Source organism: Peromyscus leucopus, chromosome X (genome assembly GCF_004664715.2).
Source record: "Peromyscus leucopus breed LL Stock chromosome X, UCI_PerLeu_2.1, whole genome shotgun sequence".
In the NCBI taxonomy this organism is placed as follows: Eukaryota; Metazoa; Chordata; class Mammalia; order Rodentia; family Cricetidae; genus Peromyscus; species Peromyscus leucopus.
The window spans coordinates 44,578,203-44,605,355 of NC_051083.1; the positions used below are offsets into that span (position 1 = coordinate 44,578,203).

Below are 27,153 nucleotides of genomic sequence, written 5' to 3' on the forward strand. Positions count from 1 at the left end.
TATCAAGAAAAATTAGAATAAAATATATAGAAATTTTGTATAAATATTTAATATCATTTTAAAGAATTTGAATTTTACATTGTTAGTAAATAATTTTTTTTCATTTAAATGATATATTCTTTAGTTACATTTATATACTGGAAAGATGTAGCTATCTAAGCCTAGGTATATGACTCCATGGTAAAAAAGTCTTCTGTGTCTTGAGCCTAAGGTTTGATTCTAACAAGCATACATAAAGGCCTAGTTGTGTAGCAAAGAGGGTCCAAGTCAAAATGGTGGGCACAAGACGACTTGATCATTCTGTGTCTCTCTCCCTATCTTAACACATAAAATTAGTTTGCTATACCATTGGTATACTAGTTCTGGCTACTTAAGATGCTTGATAAATAAAATATAAGTAGAAATGACCTATGTGAGTTCTATACAGGTATACTAAATACTAAGACTCATTGTATGTTTTGCCATATTGTCTTTGTGTTCAGTGTGATTGCTCTATTCATTATGTGTTATAATAATAATATAATATTTATCTTTCTGTGTCTGGTTTATTGCATTTAGAATAATGTCTCCCAAGTATATATTTTCCCCCAAAGCAAAATTTCCCTATATATTACTTTATATATATTCTATAATAAAGTACATGAAAATTTAATGTGATATATCAAATCAATTAAAGAGAATGTAAGCTAGCATATATTAGTATAGATTGAGTTTCATTTGTGAGGGATCAACTGCTTTTTAAACAAAATTTATAAAAAATAAAATATATTTTGCTCTTCCTTAGAAATATTAAGTATGTATAAGTTTTATGAAATCTCTCTGGTTATTTTATATTTAAAAGCTAAATAGGTTCTAACTCTATAATATAGACACAAATGTTTTGTAAAGTAAACCATATGCTAAGTAATGTGTTCCTTTTGAAAGACTAAAAAACACAAATGATCAATTTTATAAAAGGTAATTAAATGAAAAATCAGAGAATCAAGTACCTTTTATATTTCTTATGATATATATTCTCCCATGACTATAAAACTTGAATTCATATTTAAATTCCTTTTCTTAATTCAGTCTTCTTTAAATATATTCTATATTATACCTTTTGAATTATAACCTTAAAGATGTGAAAAGTTCTGCTGAGGTAATGATAACATTTTACTTAGAAAAACAAATATTTTTAGGATCTTTCCCTGTTGTACCTCCTGAATTTAAGGGTCTTCCATGCTTTGAGTAGATATATGCTTATTTGTTTTGTTTTAGCTTATTAAATTTGGCAGTAATATTTAAAGTGGAGATATTAGAATAATGTAATAATTTAATATATAATACTCCAACTTTAATAATAATATGAAACATAACAGGAGAAATCACCAAAAAGATACCAGTGACATTATGAAAGACAATAAGTGGCATAGATAAAAATCAACAACACGATGAATGAACCAAACATAATTTTTACTACTCTTGGTCTAATGTGTAAGAAAGAGTTCCTATAGATTTAAAGATAGGATATGTATCATAATTCCTATAGAGTTTCAGTAAGAAATAAACGTGAATATTCTAGTATTATATACACATAAATATTTTAGTATTAAATTTATCACAAAGAAGCTTGTTGGCAAATACTAGTTCATTCTCTTTTCACATGGTTGAAAGACTTTTATAATTTTATGTATAATTGGAAGCATTGAAGAGCAGTAAAGGGGCATTTAATCATTTTTGGGTCTAATGTATCAGTAACTCAATGAACATTTGTACAATGAATGTATCTCCCAACAATGCCAGTTACATTTCCCAAAACTTAGTTCTGTTGGTAGCATGGTATCATTTTACTCACTTGTTATTCTCTATGTTTGTTTCTGGATCTAATTAGAATACCATATTTTAGCTTTATTATTGCTTTTACTAAAATAGTCTTGTTTCTTACGAATTTCATTTATTAACCTTATTGGCATAGCTGCCTAAATTGACAGTCTGTAGACTTAAATACTTTTCCAAGTATCTATATTACTTATGCCTGAATCTATAGCTCTCTTTATCACTGCATGTAGTGTGATAGAATATTTTTCACATCCAGCTCACTTTAAAACAAAATAAGTCAAGTCTTATTTGTAGGGTTAACTGATACCTGTGGCATAAATAACAATACATAATTTCAGATTACATGATAAGATTGCTGAAAGAAGTTGAGATTAGAGATGCAGTAGCATATCACTATGATATATACCATTTCTGATTCAGTGATACAAAGATATATATAACTCAATGATAATATACAATAGAGGGAAAATTAAGAATTACTTAAAACTCATTGTTACAGTTGGGCAATATAATTTGTTTCATCATAAATTTACATGATTTATGTATGCTGCATTCAATTGAATAGGCTTCAATATACTTAAATTTTAATATTCAGCTCTCACTAACCACAGTAAAAGCTGGTTCTACCACATCACTTTAATTTCAAAGTCCTTATTACTTTTCATTCCTATAATCAAAAATTATCCATGGCTTCAATTTTAGAGAGCAGCACTCTTTCCTCATACCTTTTACATTAATTCTATCAGGTATAATTTTACAGCAAAAATTCATTAATAGAATATTACAAATAAATTGAAGACTTGGCCTTTTAAAAGATGTTTGTGTGTGTGTGTGTGTGTGTGTGTGTGTGTGTGTGTTTGTGTGTGTGTGTGTGTGTGTGTGTTGTGCGTGCACGTGCACGCGCCTGCCCAAGTCAGGGGATGAATATTTGACAAGAATCATAAAATCTCTGCAAAGGCAAATTTTATCTCTTAGACACTTTTTCCTTAGTGAGGATAAACTATTCTCTTCACTATATTAAGTAAAAGACTATCAGATGTAAAATAAATATTTCAGCACATCCTCTGCAAAATTTTTATAGTAAGTATTTTAGTATATATTATTAAATATGTGCTTTCTCAGAATAAATATAGAATAGCACATCTCACAAGTACAAAGCATATATGCACTTTTAAAATGCTGCAAATGTTAGTCATATTCCTCACTGTTTCTAAATTAATGTTAAGTAAATTCTACCCCCTCACTGTGGTCCTTACCACTGTAGGCAGGAAGACTGAGATGAAGAGCACTACATTTTACAGGTATGCAGAAACAAATATGCTATAGCAAATTGTGAATGTGACTGTCTTGGAAAGCAATATTTCTAGAATGGTGGTGCACATATGTTTGATGGCCCACAAATAGTGTATCCAATGAAACAACCATCACATGTGAAAATCTTAATGAAATAACTACTTGAAGTCCAGAGAGAAGTAGCTTTGGAGTGTATAGGAAATGGAGAAACATTTATTGAAGAAAATCTTCTAAACCTCAGAACATTCAACAGCACTTAAGCAAAAGCCCACTCCTACCTTTTCCAAAGCTACTGATCAAATGATTTGCTTTGGTAGAGATGGTCAACAGGCAGAGCCCTGGAATTTTCTCTGTTTTGTTATTCCAACAAAGGCGGCACCTTTGGTTGTCACTGAAGAGCTGTATGAATCCCTTGAGTTACAACACAAAACACAAATTCTATGTCTCTTAAAGAGGGGAGAGTGGCTACAATCATGAAAATTAAGAAACAAGCATCTTTTTAATAATAGTGCTGAGATAACTTAATTTTCACATGCAGAAACTTAGGTTAGACCTTCACAATAAGGAAGAAAGTGAAAAGTTTAGCATGCATGCTTGCCATCAGATCATTATAACGATTATATAATGGGTTAGTGACAAACATAACTATTGCATAGTTAACACAAAGGCAAGTATCAGGAGAGGATTCAATCATTATCCTTCAAACATTCCAGTTCTTGGTTATCCTTGTTGTTGCAAAAGGCATTGTGGATGATGTTAATTTATTCATTCATTATAAAATGAGGCAGAGATTGTCAGTGGCATTCCAGTAAGTACCCTGCTACTCACCTTATACAGAAAAAGAACCCCTGAGTTCAACTGATTCCCTGGGATTCCAAAAATAAAGCCCACATTTCTTAGCTTCTGTACCTTAGCTTTGTACCTATATGAACTTTTTCTGACTATTGAGATACATTCAAAATTATTGGTGAAAAGTCTTGATTTTTCACCCATTTTCTTTATTTCTCGTTCTGGGAATGACAACATGATAGCTGGAGCTAAAATAGCCATGTGGACTGTAACCAATGTACAAGACACTGGCCAGCCTAGGGTGAAGAAGAAACAATACCTTGCTTTTCAAGGTGACTTTCCAGTAGATAAAGATGGGCCATTGATGCTTTTAAAAACAATATCCTAGTTAGCTCCAGCTATCAACTTGAAAACCAGTTACCCAAGGGAGTCTCAACTGGGGGACTGCCTGGACCAGACTGGCCTGTGGGCATGTATATGGGACATTTTCCTAATTGCTAATTGATGTAGGAGGTCTCAGCCTACTGTGCACAGTGCTACCTGGGTAGGTGGGTCTGGGTAATTCTTCAAGCTGCTTCCTTGCATTTCTGCCTTGGTTTCCCTGGTAATAGACAGTGACCTGTAAACAAAATAAACCCTTTCTTTCACTTAGTATTTATAACAGCAACAGAGAGCAGATTGTATCAGAAAGTAAGTACAATTAATAATATAATATACTAGTTGACAGGAAGATATTGGCAGATAGAGAAAGAAGCTACCCTTAACCTTAACTGAATAGGGAAGAATAAAAATTAAATTAAAAAACCTTTACTGAGCACATTATTAAAAAAAGCCAGATGAGTAATAACTAGTGTATTAATAATAGCTTAAGGCAATAGGATTTAGGTGAGTTCTCTATTTGGAAGAAGTACTTTTATTATTAGGGTAAGCTCTTTTAAGTGCAATTTCCTGTCTGTAATTTGCACCATGTGAAGAATTACAGTTCAGGCTGGCTGGTGTACAGTTCTGGGAGGTTAGCATCAGCCAATATATATGTAATTTATGGTTATACACTTTTCAGTATGCAATTACCAGCCCCGCAAATCAGCACTATTCAAGTAAGGGCGGGCCTAGTCAAACTGCCTAGTCCCAGAGAGCTAGGCTGTCGCTCTTTTGTGTCAGTTTACAACATTCCAAGGCGAGTAGTTTGGGATTTCCGCACTATGATTTCAAACATTCACTAATGTGGACCAGGTGTATTTTCTGATCCCTTATTAATAGCCTTCTCTCCATTTTTTCATACTTACATTTTATTTTTTGCATTCAGTTTCTATGAAGGACTGATATTGGAGATTGCCCACTATACTTCAAAATTTATATTACAAATTCCAAACCATTCATTCTTTTTATCATTATTATTATTATTCTCTCACAATATTCACAAGAATATTTACATCTTGACTCAGTTTCCCCTCCCCCCGCCTCCCTTTTTATACAGATCCACCCCCTTCCACCTCCCTCAGAAAAGAGTAGGCAGGGACATAAATGAAATGCAGCATAACAAGCTACAATAAGACCAGGTACACACCATCACATCAAGGCTGGACAAGGGTCCCTGCTCCCACTGTTAGGAGTCCCACAAGAACACCAAGCTACTCACCCACAACATATATGCAGAGGACCTAGGTCAGATGCCTACAGGCTTCCTGATCTCTGTGAGCCCCCATGAGTCCCAGTTAATTGATTCTGTGGGCCCTGTTCTTGTAGTGTTCCTGTTCCCTCTGGTTCCTCTGATCCTTCCTCCCCTTCCTCCACAGGACTCCCTGAGCTCCAACTAACGTTTGTACTTTGGACTCTGCATCTGTTCCCATCAGTTACTGGATGAAATCTCTGGTCTTTTTGATGACAGTTCCGCTAGGCTCTGGTCCCAGAACACTCTGCAGGCAGAACAAACTGTAGGTTGAAGATTTTGTGGCTGGGATGGTGTCCCAATCCCTCCATTTGAGGCCTTGCCTGAAAATCACTAATTCTTTAACCAGTTTCTATATAAGAATTAACACACAACTTTGTGGAACTCCTTGACTATGTATGTCTTTTTGGAAATAACATGCATTTTAGTATGTTAACAAAGATTTGTGTGGCTCCATCTCAATTAATGGAATATACTATTCAAAATACATCCTCTTCAAATAGTACTCTTATTTAAATTAATTACATTTACCCTGCAAAAAGACAGTGTTTAGAGGAATCTGCATCTTATGCTGGTTGTAGATATTATTGACTTTGAGCTGAAGAAAGAATTTCAAAGTCAGTGAAAATGTAGCTGGCCTGTTGGGCAGGAATGAAAATATTCTAAAGAGACTGTAATAGTTTAGCAGCAGAAGGTGACCTTGGCTGGTTGGAGCCAAGGGGCACCACAAAGTCACACAATGCAACAGAGCTCATGTGGGAGGTTTATTGGGGGAGGTGCAGAGGCGGCCTCTGAGCAAGAGCAGGAGGAAAGAAAGAGAGGGAGTTGAGAAGGGCTTGCCTTTTCTAAGGGGATATAGCGCATGAACATAGGAAGCGTGCTCTACTTGGTGGCTGCAGCAGCTACAGTGTCACATCTTGGCTGCTGCTGCTGCTGATACATCCTGCTAGGTCCCTGAGAGCAGGCCAGTGCAAATGCCTGAATGCTAACAGAAATGCTTGTGACCTCTCTATGGCTACCAGATAATAGAAAAACTGGACTCTAAGAAATTAGAATTTTCCCAAGAATCTCTCACTGGGAAAAGAAATGGTGGAAGCCCCGGGGACATACAGAGGAAGAACTTGTCTCCCAGAAGAAAATACAGAAAAGGTTTGGAGCTGAGGCTGATACTTTACTTGGTGGTCACAGCTTGCGCATCAAGCCAGACTCAGCTACCCCTCTTCAACAAACCTTAAACAAGCCAAATTGATAATAGAAAGTAGAAAAAGGAGATTTATTTAAAGTGGCCACTGAGGCAAGAGAAACACAGAGAGCCAATAACATCAAGTCAGTCTTCAGGGTTATGAAGTGAGATCAAAGTTGTTTAAACGGTGGGCCAAGGATATGCAAATCTGAGCAGTCCTGGTCTAGGTATAGTCCAACAACCATAGGCTCACCTTAGCGTACACTTTAGTCTTATGATGTAGACCTAATGTACTGGCTGGTTTTCTATGTCAACTTGCTAGAGTCATCAGAGGAAGGAGCCTCAGCTAAGGAAATGCCTTGGTGAGATCATGCTATAAAGCTTTTTCTCAATTAATGATCAATGGGGGAGGGTACAGCCCACAGTGGGTGGTGCCATCCCTGGGCTGCTGGTCCTGGGTTCTATAAGAAGGTGGGCAGAGCAAGCCATGGGAAGCAAGCCAGTAAGCAGCACCCCCTCATGACCTCTGCACCATCTCCTACCTCCAGGATCCTATGTAGATGTAACCAACTGTCTTATTAAATAAGAAACACAGAACCAATGCAAAGAAGAAAGCCAAGAGGTCAGAGCTAAGAGCTAAAACCTTACCCTTACTCCTGCAGTTGTCCTACCTCTCCGAAATAGAGCTACTTCCTGTGTTAAAGTCTTTATAAAGACTTTTGGTTCTGCCTTCTCATTGGTTGTAAACCCAACCACAAGACCGCCTCATCACTGCCTGTCTGTACAGACCTCCAGGTCTTCTATGGTTGATATTGAGATAAAAGGCGTGTGTCTCCAATGCTGGCTATATCCCTGAACACACGGAGATCTACCTAGCTCTGCCTACCAAGTGCTGGGATTAAAGGCACGCACCACCACCACCGCCCAGCTTTCCTGCCCTGTTTGAGTTCTTGTCCTGCCTTCCTTCAGTGATGAACAGCAATGCTGACATGTAAACCTAATAAACCCTGTACTCCCAACTTTCTTTTTGGTCATGGGGGTTTAAGTAGCAATAAAACCTCTCACTAAGACACCTGACAAGTTGTTAGGACTGTGTAAAATCTCTTTCCAGGAAACAAGTTTAACATCCAGTTGGCTCCTTTTCCTTCTCCCAGCATGTGATTCCTGAGGAAATTACCATTTCTTTTGAGTCTATTGCCTTTAGAGTCAGATAGTCTCTGTGAGAGACTCAGGGCAATCACAAGACAATGATGATGTGGCACCATGCTTTAACCAGATTACTTAATTGTGTATGTTTCTAGTTTTCCTATTTAAACCTTACTTTTATGTTAGGACCCTGAAGATGGACTTGGAAGGCCACTGCATTTCTTTGTGTCTCTTCCTAATGTAACCATATTGAACAATTTTTTTTCTTCTTTTCACTATTAATTTGGCTCTTTTTGTTACATTATTGAGGATAAGTGACTGAAGTGGACTTATTGGAGCACAGGCCTGAAACTAGAAACTCACTTGTTTCAAAAGTGATTCAGAAAATCTTGAGAATTGGGGGAAAATGGAAGGAAGGAAGGAAGGAAGGAAGGAAGGAAGGAAGGAAAAAAAGAAAGAGAGAGAGAGAGAAAGAAAGAAAGAAAGAAAGAAAGAAAGAAAGAAAGAAAGAAAGAAAGAAAAAAAGAAAGAAAGAAAGGAAGGAAGGAAGGAAGAAAAAAAGGAAGAAAGACAGATTCTGGTTTATGTTGGTTGCATCCACAAAAATCTATGTTTACCTTGCTTAGTTTTTTTGAGAAAAGATCACACTGCATAGAGTTCAAGCTAGCCTGGAACTCAGTCAGGATGGTCTCAGGCTGACCTTGAATTTAGAAACCTCTTATCTTAGCCTCTTGAGTATTGGGATTGAAGACTTGTGCCTAATTTATAAAACTGTCAAACAAAACAAAGAAACAAACAACTTGTTGGTGTGTGAGCAGGGGAATAGTAAAAGCAAACAAACCCACAGTTGGCATTGTTGTTATGTTATAGAATTAATATGTTATAGAATTATAATATGTTGTACAATTATTATGTTATAGAATTAATATGCATTCCTAGTGAGAAACCCCCTCGTACATTTAGAGATTAATAAAAGAAATGTTCTTTAATAATAGTGACCATCTGGTTCTGGCTAATGCTCAAAGAAGAGTTAGCCTTGAACAAAAGATTTTACTAACTTGTATACACCTTAGGCTAATGCATTCCATATAGCCTGCCATCTTTAAATCTCTTTTAGGTCCTGGTTCCAGGTTATACAATGAACAATTTAAACAGAGACAAGTGGCAAGTCTGGCAACTTAGGCAGATAGGAGATTTACATAACAATGGTATGGCCATAATTATTTTAAGTACTTTTTTTTTCAAATAGTTGTTAACTAAAGTCATCATGCCCACTTGGCAGAATTGTGCTTTTTCTCAAGAAGAAAACTGGAGGCTTTATGGCAGGTCAGGACTTGCCTTTGGTTGTGACCTTGCACTGTTCCCTTGAGCGGCCTGTTAGAGGCCTAAGGGCAGATTGTAAATCAGGATTGTCTTCCTTTGTTATGGGAATGGAGCCTAATGGCCTGTCAATCTGGTAAAGAAACATCCTAGAATGCTAAATTCTGTTTATCTCTAGCAGACCTGGTTAGCATACTACTTATCTTATTTACTTATGTGGAGCCAGTTACAGCTAATCAGATCTATTTAGCAAATCCTTTTTAACATCAGTTTTATTAAGTGAATTTTTTCTACATTACTCATAACTCTTTCCAAAATAAAATTATTCTAATGTTGGGGGAAAATACACAAATGGGCACACACAAGCAAATATCATGTCAACATATAAGTTTACTGGATATTAAATACATAATAGACATTAAACTTCTAAATTGTCACATATCCTAAACTTACATAGGCATTTAAATGAATTATATTCTAAGTATTACCCAATGAATGTGAAGTTTGTTAAATATGACAGATTGGTAAAATAAGCACAGAATATAGACAAAAAAATCTTGAGTTATTTGTATATAATGAAAGTAGAAACTTGTTTATGACCTATTTATTATGTGTCCTTTTTGAAAAAAACTAAAGTGAATTACAACTCAATATATGTACTCTTATTTTCAGAATAACTGGAGGGGAGATGGAGGTAGCTGCATTTACATACAGAAATGTGTTGTCTTTAAATAATTAAATGTCTGTCTCTTGGTGACATTATGAGTATTTTCTTCTTTCTTGAATTTTTCACTAAATAGTTATTTACTTCAATACAAATAAATCTTAATTTAGTACAAAACACTGAGTGAACGCAAAGCATGCCACTTTGAAAAAATGACAATGTACAGTGATTAACTGGATCAAAACTGAGAATATTCAAGAGGTAACATTTTGAGCATGAAGATATATTTTTCAGGAATTGAATAGCTTGGATAAAATTTTTAAATTCAGAGGGAAAAAAATTCACCCTTTTGGCAGTTATACATTATTCTGTGATCATATACACTAAAGAAACAAAAGCTTTCACCTTAGTAAAGTCTGTGATGGTCATGAATTCACTTGAAAATAAAAATTGACCACAGAGTAAAGACATTGGATGCATTTATCTGGTTTATATTACCTGGGGGTTAGATGTTTTCTGACTTATAAAACATCCATGGATAATAGACACAAGACATAAAAGAGAAAGTCTGGCTGAGAAGCTTTAGGCAAACATGGCTAAAATGTACAAAAGTGAATGTTTTGAGTTATATCTTGGGGTAAGTGTGGTAATGCACACACAGTACTTCATATAACATCTTAATTTCAGTTAACACTGTAGATTGTATCCTAACAGATAAGCTTTAATCGAATGGGATATTGTGATTGTCTTTATCGTTTAAACATTCATTATGACTCTCACACAGAAAAAAGAACTTTGGGAACTGGAGAAATGGCTCAGTGGTTAAAAGAGCACTTTCTGCTCACCAGTAAGACCCAAGTTCAAAATCTCAGCACCCTTGTCAAGAGACAACTGTCTGTAATTACAGCTTCAGAGTATCTGATTCCTCTGGCTTCTAAGGATACCTGTACTCACACATATCCATGTACAGACACTCACATCTCTACATAATTAAAAAGAATTAAAATAAATCATTAAAGAAGAGGCACTTTCTTAAGGACAGAAGGTAATTTTATGCAGATTACAGTGTTACCAGGGTTAGTGAAGATAAAAAGCCACCAGGTAAGATTGAAGATGTGTCAAGTCACTCAAATATTTTAATTTGGACAAGAACAGTGGAAATAGAAATGAATTTATAAAACTAGTAATTTTGATATCAGAATCTATGTATCTTAAAACTTGATTAAAGACAGGTGATAAAAAGCAGATTTCTTGGAGTTACTGATAAGAGACTCATTTATCAATGTGTACAAAAAGAAAATAGATTTGAGGAAGAGGATAGCTTGTTTTATTCAGTTGTTTATGTATTTATTTATTTTGGTCTTCCTAAGTTTGATGTGGAATCTCTCAGTAAGCATGCACCTACCTGTCCTCCCTCTAAAATCACTGTTCATGCTTCAGAAAAGTGGCACTGTCTCAAAAATACACTGGTTTTCTCTTTGTTTATTTCAGAAATTATTTCTAAATTGATGGGCATCCAAACTCCATCACAACAGAAAACAAATGTCTAATGTGAATTATTGTTTGGTTTTTGGCTGTCATAGAGAACCCAAAGAAAGCTTTACAAGCATAAAATAGACAGCTGTCTGGCATGCTTTATTTAGTGTTAGAGACCTTGAGTGATTATTCTCAATGAAAGAGTCCATGTGGATGAATATAAATTATTTTTTGTGATGAATTCATCATAAGTTAATATGATATCTCTTGACAGAATGCCCTAGAGAATTTCTTTGTTGTTAACCAAATTAAAATATAGAATTTGAGGGACTGGAGAGTTGGCTCAGAGATTATGAGTGTTAGCTGCTCTTCCAGAGGACCTGGCTTTGATTCCCAGCACCCACATGGTGACTCACAAACATCTGTAACTCCAGTTCCAGGGAATCCTATACCCTCTACTGGCCTCTGTGGACATCAGGTAAACACATAGTACACATACATAATGCATGCTGAATACTCATACATATATAATAAATAAATCTAATAAATTTTAAATAAATAAAATACAACATTTGAAAAAGAAAACTAAATTAGCTTTAAGTATGCTATAGAACATGTATATAATTTTAAAATACATATTGTGTTGTACTCATTTCATGAAACCCCCAGAGACCACCAAGGAGCCAGGTTCTGATGCAAGCACATAAGGCTCCATTTATTGTCAGGTTCGAACCTGGGCCACCACCAGGAAGAAGGAGGGAAATGTGGTGGGCTCAGGGGTAGAGAGTGATTATAGGAAAAAACCACAAGCCAGGAATTACATATTTTGGCATCTTGGGGTTGAGTAGAAGGGATATGGGGCAAGGTGATTTTTTGAAACTATTGGCACAAAATCACATTTGAAACTGTTGAGATGGACTTTTGGAGGGGCACCACAACTTGCTCAGGAGGATTATCTGGGCTGCTCAGCAGAATTATCTGGATATCTTCAAGGGCCATAAACCGTAGACAGAATGAATGCAGGATCATAATGCACTGTATCAGTTTGAGTTGTCATGGCACATTCCTGAAGTCCTTCCTAGAACTGAGTACAGCAGGTGGTCTAAGATGGTGGCCCTTCCCTAATATGGAGTCTGTATTGCCTTCACAGTATATAGGGTATAACTGTCTGTGTCAAACTAAAACAAATAGATAAAAATTAAATGACTACATAGATACCTTCCAAAATATCTTACTTTGAAATTTTACTTATACTGAATATATTACTTAGTTCCAAAGTTCTGTCCACATCTATATTGCATCATGACTTATGGATGCTCTCTGAAATAATATGTGCACAATATTTTAAAGCTATCTCATGAAAACAATTGTTTTCAAGAAAAAAAGTAAAGTCAAGTCAGAGAATTTTATTTATACTTGTAATACCACATTTTTTTCTGCAATGATTTCCACAATGAAGATTTTAAATAAAGAACCATAAGGGTGCTATTTTGTTGCAAGATAAAAATAACAACTTCGTTGGTCAAAATCAAAAGAAACAGTCCAAATTCTTTCTTATTCAATCTTATGACTGCAAACTTGAAAATCTTACATTCCCATCTTTCTCCCAGGTACAAGTTTGTCTGCAGTTTAACTCATATTTCCTTATGGATACAACAACACACCCTATTGGGTCTTCAAGCACTATGTAAGATGGCATATGTCACAAGAATCAAAGAAAATGAGCTACTGTAGTACTTAACCACCATGACCTGATGACCTTTCTGAAAGAGTACTATCTATGTTGAGAAGTTCTGAACTCTGAAATCCAATGAAGGAGGTCACTCACTACAGAGACATATCTTGTACAAAGGGCCTCAAGTGCAGAAGAGTTAGTGAGCTAGTGAGACTAAATGAGGTCAGTATCTGTGGAACTCAGAGAGTAGCTGAGTCAAGTGCCATGAAATGAGGTAGATTTTTGACAGAGGATTTCTGAATCTCAAAAGGATTTTAACTTCACTCTAAACTAAGGTCAATAAGAAGCTTTTGAAATATTTGAGGGAACGTGCTGGGATGGACTCTTTGAAGAAAGTTGTTCTGATGTTATTTGAAGGCATAGAGACTGCCAGGGTTCAGGAAGTCTAGGGTTTCAAGTCAAGTATATATTGGCTAGAAGAAATTGTATTTATTCAGCTGGGTTAAGTGTGCTTAAGTGTGCTTTAAGTAGCCATGTAACTACACAGACAGGAACTGATAACCCATTCAAAATGAAGCATAAGTTCCCATGTTTATTAGCTCTCTGGCTTGGTTTGACACTAAAAGACACAAAGCAACACATGTCCAGTTACACAAAGCACAATCAAAATTACTGCATCACACTACTTAACTTAATCTTACATCACTATTACAAAAGAACATAATTATCAATGCCTTTTGCTCTTGAAGGGCTCATTATATCAGTTCTGTGATTTCAGATTCTTAAGAGAATCTTAGAAGCACCAAGGCCACATCATTGTAACTGACTGGAATGCCAATCACCTCTCAGGATCTCTATTGCTTTTGCAGGTGACTTGCATAATGGTTGTGGCAGTTATGACAAAAAAAAATGCTCAGATCAAGTGTAATTTGAAGTATATAAAAGTTGTATGGAGGGTTTGCACAGTAAGAATTTATTTTAAAAAAGCAAGACCCATTAAAGGAAAAAAAAAAAAAACAAACAATAAACCAGAAAGGATTTCAGGCTGGAGGATGGTAGTGCCATTAAACTGATAGCCCTAAAAGTAAATATCTCAAATAGATAATATTTACTTAACAAAGTAATGCTATAAAATGACATGTAATTATGACAATTTATTAGTTGTTTTGTTTTGTTTTTAACTGATCTCTAAAGTAGCAAGCTCAAATTTTCAAGGCTTTACCACAGTAGATGTTTATTTCTGGCTCATGTCACAGTCCATGGCATATCAAGGCAATAAAGCTTTCCTTTATAAAATGAAACAAGGATACAAAATGCTTCTATGTTATTGCTCCTTCATTTCTTTTATGTGAGAAATCTGTATTAACTACTTCCTGAGAAAGCAAGAAGAAAAGACACAGCAGTGATCAGAACTTGTGCCCCTTCTAAAGCAGTTACTGAAGGAGTTTGAGCTGGAGAATCATTTGAGCCCAGGAATATGTGATCAGAGTAGACAACATGATGAGACAACAAGTATAACAAAAAAAGAAAGAGGAAGAAAATAGAAGAGGGATAAGAATGGAAGAGAGGAGATAAGGAAATGAAAAGAAGAAAAGAGAAAAGAGGAGAGGGGAGAGGAGGAGAGGGGAGAGGAGAAGGCACCTTAGCTTTTTATCAAACCATGGGTAAGTATAAGTATGTAGCTCACTGTTACAGTGCTTGACTAGCCTGCACATGGCTTCTGGTTCTATCCCAACACGTTTTGTTTTGTTCTATTTTAAATTCTGAAACTCAAAATGAACAGAAATTACTTCTAATCCTACTCCACTGATAGAATTGAATGAAATGACTACATTGGTGCACATAGGGCTGAAACTCTTTAGTCTGAATATTCAAGCAGCAATTCTACTGTAGTATGAATTAGAGTAAATTTTTATGGAACATTTGCTAGCTCTGTGAAGGATATCACACAGTTACACATGCTTTCTGTTAGTATGTTCACATTTATTGAATGAAATCTGACACAAAAAATTCAACAATCAGTCCATGAATGGTAGGGCCATAGGTTCCCCCTAGTTATCTGCTGTTTAGGATGGCTCAATGTGCAAATCTTTTTATTTGTATTTTTTTAAAATATAAATCTTAGTCAAAGTTGTCCAGAAAGAGCATCTGTTTGTCTTTTTTTTTTATCCAAGGCACAGTCTTGGGGCAATCAGCCTTGGTCTCCAGGCAATATCATACAACATAAATATGGTACCAGAGAGACTCAGCATATATGCTTGTACTGAAGAGGAGGTTGTTTTTCAAGAAGGGGAAGTGTCTCTGGACTTTCAACACCTCTTTGTTACTATTGCTACTTATCACATATAAGAACTCTAACAGCCATAGATGTGGCTTTGAAGAGTAGAATGCCATGAAGAACTATGTTTAAAACCTTATTAAGGCTCTTGAAACATGGCTCAGTAGCTAAGAGCACTAGCTGCTCTTCTAGAGGACCCATATTTAATTCCTTGTACCACAAGGTGGCTCACAACCATCTTTAACTACAGTTCCAGGGGATCTGATACCCTCTTAACACCTTGGCAAGAACTAGGCACATGGTGCATAGATATACATGCAAGCAAAACACCCATGTATATAAAATATATTTTAAAATTTGTTGAAACCTTGTTGTGCACTAGGAAATTGTATATGTGGAGACATTAATGACCCTCACTGAATTGAAATCATAATTCTTCAAAGACAAAGCTGCTATAATCTCATAATTTTCATTGGGATTCTTTTTCTCATCAACTAACCATATACTTCAGAAACTTTTGATAATACCTTGTGTAGATGTAACCATCTTTTTAAATAAGAAACACAGAGCTGATTGTAGAGTTAAAAAGCCCAAGAGCTAAGAGCTAGAAACCTTACCCTTTACTGCCACTGCTGTCCTCCTCAGCCAGAGAACTATTTCCTGTGTGTCTGTCTTCTCATAGACTTTCTGTTCTGCCTTCTCATTGGTTGTAAACCCAACCACATGACCTCCTCCTCACTGCCCATCTATACAGACCTCCAGATCTTCTATGGTTGGTATTGAGATTAAAAGCGTGTGTCTCCATGCTGGTGGTATCGAACACTCAGAGATCTGCCTGTCATGTGATCAGGATTAAGGGCGTATGCTACCACTGCCAGACTTCTGCTATGGCTTGCTATTAGCTCTGATCCCCAGGCAACTTTATTTATTAGCATACAAATAAAATCACATTTCAGTACAAATAAAATATCACCATAACCTTGTGTTGTGCTCTGAATTAACCAGGAGGGCAAAAATATAGATAATTAAGAAAAATCTTTTTCTTTTTTGAGTTCTGAGTTGAGATAGAAAAACAAAGTTTGGGACATATATAAGGGCTAATAATTGTAAAGGGGTGGCCAAAATTTCCAAATTGGAGGACAAATTAATAATTAGAAGTACAAGTATTACATCAAGAGTATGAAAGTTTGTGTAAGCTGTAATAAAAGCCTAGAATAAAATGTTTATCATAGTAAGAAACCTAGGTAATTAACAAAAATGACTGGATTCAGGCATTTTTAAAATACAGTAAGTATTTTTTATGATTCATTGTTTTCTTTTTGATGAAAAAATAGATTTTCTCATATAATATATTCTGATTACAGTTTCCTCTCCCCCAACTCCTCCCAGACCTCCTGTCCCAGCCAAATCCACACCCTTTCTTTCTATCTTTCATTAGGGAGCAAACTGGAATCTAAAAATTAATAATGAAATAAAATAAGATAAAATAAAAACAAACATTGAGAAAGATAAAACAAACAAACAGAAGAAAAAGAGCCAAAGAAAAAGCACAAGAAACACATATAGACTGAGAAATACATGTTCACGTATGCAGAAATCTCATAAAAACACAAAATTAGGAATCATAATATTAGCACAAAAAAAAAACCTGTAAGGTAAAAAGAATTCCAAACATGTTGTTGAGTTTGTTTTGTGTTGTCTATCTACTTTAGATTTGTTCTTTGTTAATTGGGAGACATTTAAAAAATGAAATTTAGCCAGGTGGTGGTGGCGCACGCCTCTAATCCCAGCACTCGGGAGGCAGAGCCAGGCGGATCTCTGTGAGTTCGAGGCCAGCCTGGGCTACCAAGTGAGTTCCAGGAAAGGCACAAAGCTACACAGAGAAACCCTGTCTCGAAAAACCAAAAAAAAAAAATAAAAATAATAAATAAATAAATAAATAAAAAATGAAATTTAAAAATAGTTTTTTGGTTATTATAAATGGCTTTCTATGGGTATTTGATTTTGAATTATAAACTAATTATTGAAAACAATTGATTATTTTAATGACTTTACATTGTAACCAAATTTGACTCCCTTGAGGTTTTGGATGCTGTATTAAAACCAGTACTTACCTTGACTAAAAACATCATTCATTCAAACTCTTACTGTTTTTGGTGAACTATCCAAGCTGTTCAATCTACTGATATGTATGAATATTTGATCTAGTGAATTTTTGATCATAAATACTATCTATATTTAATGTGTATTTGTATACTATACAGTTGACTGTCACCCATATGTGGTGGAAGATTCCTTTAATCCCAACATCTCAGAAGCAGAGTCAGGAGTATCACTTTGAGCTCAAGGGAAGCCTGGTCTCCTTAGAGAGATGCAGGCTGCATAATGAGAACCTATATTAAAATAACTTCATCATATTTTTTAGATGAAAGGGTCAACAATTTCAGGTCAGTGAGGATTTTGTTTGTACAGTTTGATAGATTTATTTATAATATTATACAAAGAGAAACAAATCCACATGCTACTTTTTACATAGTTCCTTAAATTGTGATATCTTACATTATCATTGACATTATAGTTAACTGAATTGCAGATATAAATGCTAAATATGTATATATGCATATATAGGAAAAAATGATATTCATCAAATACTATAGTAGATATTGTATTTGTTGTTGTTAACTTCAAACATTAATATTTTAATAGAATAAGAGGTCAGCAGGTTCCCTGTTCTAATATATCACATTAATAAATGAATGCAGATTTGAATCATATATATATAATATTTGAATATATAGTCAATATTTCACACACACACACACATATATAAAGCTGTGTGCCTTTTAGAATCCACTGTCATGTGAATTACTCAAAAGCATGCTAAAACACAGACACCGCAGATTGGACAGTAGCATGCTCACCACAGCTAACAACAATAAAATCCAGCAATAACACAAGAGGAAATTAAAAGAGGATTATTTAAAAGATAGAAGAAGAAACCAAACTGGACTGTGATCCCAGTACTTAACTGATACGATGCAAAAGATCATGAATTGTCTCATATGACACCACACACCAGGAGAAAGTCACCAAGACATGGCATTTTATCACCTTCTCCAACCCAAAAATCAGAAGGCATCCCTGGTAGTTGTATTTTTTTTCTGAACTGTAACTATTTGAAGAATACCAGAAATTGCCAAGAGTATTAAATGGGACATCTGCAACCAATAAGAAGTCAGAGGAGATATTGTTCATTCCTGTCAATTTCAAGACTACCCAGCTGTACTAATAAAGGAACTTTGCTACAAAACAGGAACTAGTCTATGATGTCCCAGTATGGAAATATAGTCAAAAAAGTCACCCCACTCTAGGAAGCTCTTTTGTCTTCCTAGTTCTGAGAAACTGCAGTTCTTCTAACTTAGAGGCACCCTACCTCCTGAACATCTATGAGTCAGCATCCAATATCAGATAATACAGCAGAATGTGGGAGGCAATGACAATCCGACAAAAGTCTACTGGCTTGTATTGCATTATGTGGTTTACTGCAAGCTTGATTCTGAACAAACAGCATGCATTCTATACTGTGCATACCTTCCTGCCATACAAATCTGATGAAGGTAATATAGGCAAAGATACTTTATCAACATCAGGAATTGGAAGGACTTGATCACAAGATAAACAAAAATGACATAAATTCCTAGAGCAAAACAAAAGCCCTCCTATATCTTCATGTTATTCTTAGTTCAGTATGGTTGGTGGTTAAGTTGTGCCACACACTGGATCCTATATACAAGTAAGTACAAGACTGAGAACGCTTCAAACAGCCTTTTGCCAAATCAGAGAGGCTGGAAAAAAACTTATATAGCATAGTCCACATGAATAAATTTATTTATTATATATAAAAAAGGCCTAGGAAGTCCAAGCCTTTCAAATTTCATTTTTTTTTTTTTTTTTTTTTTTTTTTTTTTTTTTTTTTTTGAGACACGGTTTCTCTCTGTAGCTTTGTGCCTTTCCTGGATCTCGCTCTGTAGACCAGTCTGGCCTCGAACTCACAAAGATCTGCCTGCCTCTGCTGGGATTAAAGGTGTGTGCCACCATCACCTGGCTCAAATTTCATTTTTGCCTAAAAAATATTTTATATATTCACTTATCACAAGTATGTCTGTGCATTGATATACAATATGCAGGCAATATGTGATTTCAATGAACTTCAAGGTAATATTTAACTCTATAATCCTACCATGTAAATATAGTCTGCAGTTAGTGTTTTGGGCTATATATATTATGTATATGTGTAAATGTCGAATTTGTATACGTATGCTGAATATTTGAATATATGAATGAAGAATAATGTTCCATGCTTTGCCACTGGTAAAAGGTTCTTGGAGCATTTTTCTAGCATTCTTGAGGGCTACTTCTCCGTATTTCTTTCTCATTCCCATATTTCCTTTCATTTCTTTTTAATTACCCATCCAAAATTTACTCATTTGCTTTTTAGCTTATCCAGCAAAATCCTAACTTTCCTCTGAAACACTTCCTATATACCAAAATGTCAACATTGATCTCTTTTATTTCCAGCCTTCTTCAGCATTAATTGCATGTACTACAGGTGTTGACAGTTAATTATGGTCTGTCCCAGCATGCCCCAGAAAGGAGTTTGGGGGCTACATGGAAACATGCTATTATTAAATAGAAAAAAAAAGATCATTTAAAGCAACCAGTTTTAGAATTTTACCTTGCATTAATTCTTGTCCTTGCAACAGCCTCACACATATTCTCTTTTCAGATGTGGAAGCTCAGAGAGTAGAGTTTAGAGACCCCTATCTCAGCAATATGAAAAAAAATGGAAAGCATAAAGTACCCAGGTGATTCTGTTCATGACAGAAGTAAATCTACACACTAGGTCCAGTGATCTGGCAGCCTAATTACCAATTTGAGTTACTAGTATAATGATAAATTATAAATTTTAAATTTCATGTGAACAGAATTTTGGCAGTATTTATTTCCTATGCTATATAAAAATATCATTTGCTAGGCAGGCCCAAATATTGAATCATTTTAACCAAATAACCTGGATAAAAACCTAAGTGAAATCCAGATAGCCTGAATTTTATACTGTGCAAAGACAGGAGCCTATCATTTGTTTAGAAAACAAAACAGGACATAACCAATATAAGCAAATGGCCAAAACCTCTTTCAATGCCAGAGTTGTAGATGACAGTTCTATGGTAAGCCAAGGAAGGCTATGTAAATGAGGCTTCATGGATGATCTAATTCATTCCCATGACATGGACCCGCCCCCGCCACACACACACCAGCGTTGGCTTCCTTATTAAGGATTCTCTCTATAGAAGGTTTTCCTGTTGTTGTTTTATGTTTCCAAAGCCCACCAAATTTTCTTTTCCATAGGAGGCAGATTCATCTTGTTACAAAGTCTCATAGCCCAGTCCTGGGATCTCCAATGACAAATTTCACCAATGATGCTTGAATCTAGGAAACTCCATTTGGGTGTAAGAATAAAAGCTTTTTTATTTATTTATTTTGTCTGTTTTGAAACAGGTTATACACCAAGCTGATCTTGAATTTACAGAGATCCATCTACCTCTGACCACCCCACTCTCTTCCCCAGTGTCGAGATTAAAGTTGTATGTCACCAAACCCAGCCATAAAAGCTGTTTGGTTTTTTTTTTTTTTTTTTTTTTTTTTTTTTTTTTTTTTTTTTTTTTTTGGTTTTTTGAGACAGGGTTTCTCTATGTAGCTTTGCGCCTTTCCTGGAACTCACTTGGTAGCCCAGGCTGGCCTCGAACTCACAGAGATCCGCCTGGCTCTGCCTCCCGAGTGCTGGGATTAGAGGCGTGCGCCACCACCGCCCGGCAAAAGCTGTTTTTTATTTAAGAATTTTTTTAAAAAATTCATTTTACATACAAATCAAAGATCCTCCTCTTCCCTCCTCCCGCTGCTCCAGCCTCCTCCTCCCACCCCCCATTCCCTCCTACAAGGTACATTTAGTAGAAGCATGTCCAAGCCCCTCCCCCTGCCTCAAGGCTATGTGAGGTGTCCCATCATAGGTAGTAGGTTCCAAAAAGCCTGCTCATGCACCAGGGATGGATTCTGATCCTACTGCCAGGGTGCTCCTTGAGCAGATCATGCTACACAACTGTTTCGCTATTCAGAGGGCCTAGTCCAGTCCTGTGCAGGCTCCACAGCTGTTGGTCTAAATTTCATAAGTTCCCACTAGTTTGGTTTGGCTATCTCTGTAGGTTTCCTCATCATGATCTTGGTGCCCTTGCTCATAGAATCCCTCTTCCCTCTCTTCGACTGGACTCCTGGAGCTCGCCCTGGTGTATGGCTCTGGATCTCTCCATCTGCTTCCATCAGTTACTGGAGAAAGGCTCTATGATGACAATTACGGTATTCATCAATCTGATTACTGGGGTAAGCCAGTTCAGGCACCCTCTCCACTATTGCTAGTAGTCTAAGCTGGAGTCATCCTTGTGGATTCCTGGGAACTTTCGTAGCACCGGTTGATCCCTATCCCCATGATGTCTCCCTCTATCATGGTATCTTTTTCATTGCTCTCCCACTCCATCCCTGTTCCAGCTAGACCATCCCATTCCATTATGTTCTCATTGCCCATCCCCTACTCTCCATTGCCCACTGCTAATCTCCACTTTACTCATGGAGATCTCATCTATTTCTCCTTCCCACAACAATCCATTCATCCTTCTTTGCGTGCTCCCTGTTAGCTAGTTTCTCTGGAGCTGTGGGTTGTAGTCTGGTTATCTTTTGTTTTACATCTGGTATCTACTTATGAGTAAATACATACCTTGTTTGTCCTCTGAGTCTGGGTTACCTCACTCAGGATGATATTTTCTAGTTCCATCCATTTGCCTGCAAATTTCATGATATCATTGCTTTTCAATGCTGAGTAGTACTCCATTGTGTATATGTACCACATTTTTTTAATCCATTCTTCAGTTGAGGGGCATCAAGGTTATTTCCAGGTTCTGGCTATTGTGGATAATGCTGCTATGAACATAGTTGAGCATGTGTCTTGTGGTATGACTGAGCATTCCTTGGGTATATGTCCAAGAGTGGTATAGCTGGGTCTTGAGGAAGATTGATTCCCAATTTCCTGAAAAACCACCATATGATTTCCAAAGTGGCTGTATAAGTTTGTATTCCCACCAGCACTGTAGAAGTGTTCCCCTTGCTCCACATCATCTCCAACATAAGCTATCTTCACTGTTTTTAGCCATTCTGACACATGTAAGATGGTATCTCAAAGTCGTTTTGATTTGCATTTTCCTGATTACTAAGGATGTTGAGCAATCCCTTAAATGTCTTTCAGCCATTTGAGATTCTTCTGTTGAGAATTCTCTGTTTAGCTCTGTAGCCATTTTTTAAATTGGATTGTTCATTATTTTGATGTTTAGTTTCTTGAATTCTTTACATATTTTGGAGAACAGCCTACTGTCAGATGTGTGGTTGGTGAAGATCTTTTCCCATTCTGTAGGCTGTCATTTTGTCTTATTTACTCTGTCCTTTGCCTTACAAAATTTCTCAATTTCAGGAGGTCCCATTTATTAATTGATACTCTTAGTGTCTGTGCTACTGGTGCTGTATTTAGGAAGTAGTCTCCTGTGCCAATGCATTCAAGACTACGTCATACTTTCTCTTCTATCAAGTTCAGTGTAACTAGATTTATGTTGAGGTCTTTGATCCACTTGGACTTGAGTTTTGTGCATGGTGACAGATATGGATCTATTTGCAATCTTCTACATGTTGACATCCAATTATTTCAGCACCATTTGTTGAAGATGCTTTCTTTTTTCCAAAAGTACAGTTTTGGCTTCTTTCTCAAAAATCAGGTGTTCATAGGTATGTGAATTAATGTCAGAGTCTTCAATTCGATTCTGTTGGTCCGCATGTCAGTTTTTATGCCAATACAAAGCTGTTTTTATTACTACAGCTCTATAGCAGAGATTGAGGTCAGGTATAATGATGCCTCCAGAGGTGGCTTTATTTTACAGGACTATTTTAACTATCCTTGGTTTTTTGTTTTACCATATGAAGTTATGTATTGTTCTTTCCAGGTCTGTGAAGAGTTGTGTTGGGATTTTGATGGGGATTGCATTGAATCTGTAGATTGCTTTTGGTAAGATTGTCATTTTTACTGTTAGTAATACCTATCCATAAGCATAGGAGATCTTTCCATTTTCTGATATCTTCTTCAGTTTCTTTCTTCAGAGACTTAAAGTTCTTGTCATATAGGTCTTTCACTGGCTTAGTTGGAGTTAGCCAATGTATTTTATATTATTTGTGGCTATTGTAAAGGGTGATGTTTCTCTGATTTCTTTCTCAGCCCATTTATCATTAGTATATAGAAGGGCTACTGATTTTTTTTTTAGTTAATCTCGTATCCTGCCACATTACTGAAGGAATTTGTCAGCTGTAGGAGTTCCCTGGTAGAATTTTTTGGGTCACTTATATATACTAACATATTGTCTGCAAATAGTGAAAGTTTGACTTCATCCTTTCCAATTTGTATCCCCTTTATTTCCTTTTGTTGTCTTATTGTTCTAGCTAGAACTTCAATTACTGTATTGAATAAATAGGGGTAGAGTGGGCAGCCTTGTCTTGTTCCTGATTTTGGTGGCATTGCCTTGAGTTTCTCTCCACTTAATTTGATGTTGGCTGTTGGCTTGCTATAATTGCCTTTATTATGTTTAGGTATGTTCTTTGTATTACTAATCTCTCCAAGACCTTTATCATGAGGGGGTGTTAGATTTTGTCAAAGGCTTTTTCAGCATCTAATGACATAAATATGTGTTTTTTTTTCTTTTAGTTTGTTTATATGGTGGATTACATTGACAGATTTTCATATGTGGAACCATCCTTGCATCTCTGGAATGAAGCCTACTTGGTCATGGTGAATAATTTTTTTTGATGTGTTCTTGGATTCAGTTTGCCAATATTTTATTGAGTATTTTTGCATTAATGTTCATGAGGGAGATTGGTCAGTATTTCTCTTTCTTTGTTGCATCTTTGTGTGGTTTTTGTATCAGGGTAACTGTAGCCTCATAAAAGGAGTTTGGTAGTGTTCCTTCTGTTTCTATTGTATGGAACAGTTTGAAGAGTATTGGTATTAGCTCTTCTTTGAAAATATGGTAGAATTCTGCACTGGAACCTTGTCCTCGTTTTTTTTTTTTTTGTTGTTGTTGTTGTTGTAGTTGTTTTTTGTTTGTTTGTTTGTTTTAGTTGTGAGACTTTTAATGACTACTTCTATTTCCTTAGGGGTTATAGGTTTGTTTAAATTGTTTATCTGGTTTTGATTTAACTTTGGTACATGGTACTTATCCAGAAAATTGTCCTTCTTTTAGATCTTCCAATTTTGTGGAGTACAGGTTTTTAAAGTATGACATGATGATTCTCTGGATTTCCTCATTGTCCATTGTTATGTCTCCCTTTTCATTTCTGATTTTGTTAATTTGGATGCTGTCTCTCTGCCTTTTGGTTAGTTTGTATAAGGGCTTGTCTATCTTGTTGATTTTCTCAAAGAACCAACTCTTTATTTCATTGATTCTTTGCATTGTTCTCTTTGTTTCTATTTTATTGATTTCAGTCCTCAATTTGATTATATCTTGGTGTCCATTCCTCCTAGGTGAGTTTGTTTTTTTTGTTCTAGAGCTTTGAAATGTGCTTTTAAATGTTATGTCACTCATGTGAGACTTTTCTAACTTCTTTACTTGGACATTTAGTGCTATGAATTTTCCTCTTAGCACTGCTTTCATAGTAGTGTCCCATAAGTGTGGGCGTGTAGTACATTCATTTTAATTGAATTCTAGGAAGTCTTTAATTTGCTCATTTCTTTCTTGACCCATTGATGATTCAGTTGAGCATTATTCAGTTTCCATGTGATTGTAGGCTTTCTGTAATTTTTGTTGTTGTTGAAATCTAACTTTAAGCCATGGTGATCTGATAAAATACAGGAGGTTATTCCAATTTTTTGTACCTGTTGAGATTTGTTTTGTGACTGAGTATGTGTTGGATTTTAGAGAAAGTCCCATGGGATACTGAGAAGAAGGTATATTCTTTTTTGTAAGGGTGGAATATTCTATAGATACCTATTAAGTCCATTTGAGTCATAACATGTTAGGTCTCTTATTTCTCTGTTAAGTTTCAGTCTGTCAGATCCATCCATTGGTGAGAGTAGGGGTTGAAGTCTCCCATTCTTAATGTGTGGGGTTTGATGTGTAATTTAAGCTTCAGTAATGTTTCTTTTACAAATGTGGGTGACATTGTACTTGGGGCATAAATGTTCACAACTGAGACTTCATCTTGGTGGATCTTTCCTGTAATGAATATGTAATGTCATTTTCTATCTCTTTTGATTGATTTTAGTTTGAAGTCTATTTTGATAGATATTAGGATAGCTACACCAGCTTGTTTCTTAAGTCCATTTGATCAGAAAGTCTTTTCCTAGCCTTTTACTCTGAGGTCGTGTCTTTCTTTGAAGTTGAAGTGTGTTTCTTGTATGCAGCAGAAGGATGGATCCTGATTTCATATCCATTCTGCTAGCCTGTTTTGTTTTTTTTTTAGGCAAATTGAGTCCATTGATATTAAGGGATATTAATGACCAATGATTATTAATTTCTATTATCTTTTGGTGGTAATGTCGTATATTTCCCTTCTTTGGAATTTATTGCTGTGCAGTTATCTATTGCCTGCATTTTCATGCATGCATCTGACTTAACTTAGGTTGGAGTTTTTCATCTAGTATTTTCTGTAGGGCTATATTTGTGTATAGGTATTTTTTAAATCTGGTTTTGTCTTGGAATGTCATGTTTACTTCGTTTATAGTAATTGAAAGTTTTGCTGGTAATAATAGTCTGGGTTGAAATCCATGGTCTCTTAGTGTCTGCATTACATCTGTCCAAGACCTTCTGTCTTTCAGAGTCTCCATTGAGAAGTAGGGTATTTTTCTGATGGGTCTGTTTTTATAAGTCACTTGGCCTTTTTTGTTTTCTGCTCTTAATATTCTTCCTTTATTCTGTATGTTTAGCGGTTTATTATGTGGCGAGGGGACTTTTTGGGGAAGTCTAGTCTATTTGGCATTCTATAAGCTTCATTTATCTTCATAGGTATTTCCTTCTTTAAGTTGGGAACATTTTCTTCCATAATTTTGTTGAATATATTTTCTGTGCTTTTGAGTTGGTATTCTTCTCCTTTTATTCCTATTATCATTACATTTGGCCTTTTCATGGTCCCAGATTTCCTAGACACTTTGTGTTATGACTCTTTTGGCTTTGATGTTTTCTTTGACTGACAAATCTATTTCCTATATTGTATCCTCTCTGCCAGAGAGTCTCTCTTCCATCTCTTATATTCTGTTGGTTATGCTTGCATCTGTAGTTCCTGTTTCTTTACTCAGATTTTCTATTTCCAGCATTCCCTCAGTTTGTATATTCTTCATTGTTTCTATTTCAATTTTCATGTCTTGAACTGTTTCCTTCACATGTTTAATTGCTTTTGCATGGTTTTCTTGGCTTTTTATTTTTTATTAAGAGATTTTCTATTTGTTTTACATATAAGTCACAGATTCCCCTATCCTCTCTCCTCCCACCCCCTAGCCTTCCCCCCAACCACCCCCCATTCCCACCTCCTCCAAGGCAAGGTCTCCCCTGGGGAGTCAGCAGAGCCTGGTAAATTCAGATTAGGCAGGTCCAAGCTCCTCCGTCCTGCACCAAGGCTGAGCAAAGTATCTCAACATAGGCACTAGGTTCCAAAAAGCTGCCTCATGCACTAAGGACAGGCCCTGATCCCACTCCTTGCCTGGGAG

The 27,153-nt window shown here is 35.9% G+C and overlaps 1 protein-coding gene across 1 annotated transcript in view; it reads left to right on the forward strand.

Moving 5' to 3' along the window:
* Dmd (dystrophin) overlaps positions 1-27,153 on the forward strand; it is a 2,209,767-nt gene that overhangs the window by 45,480 nt on the left and 2,137,134 nt on the right. The gene's annotated exons all lie outside the window — the stretch shown is intronic.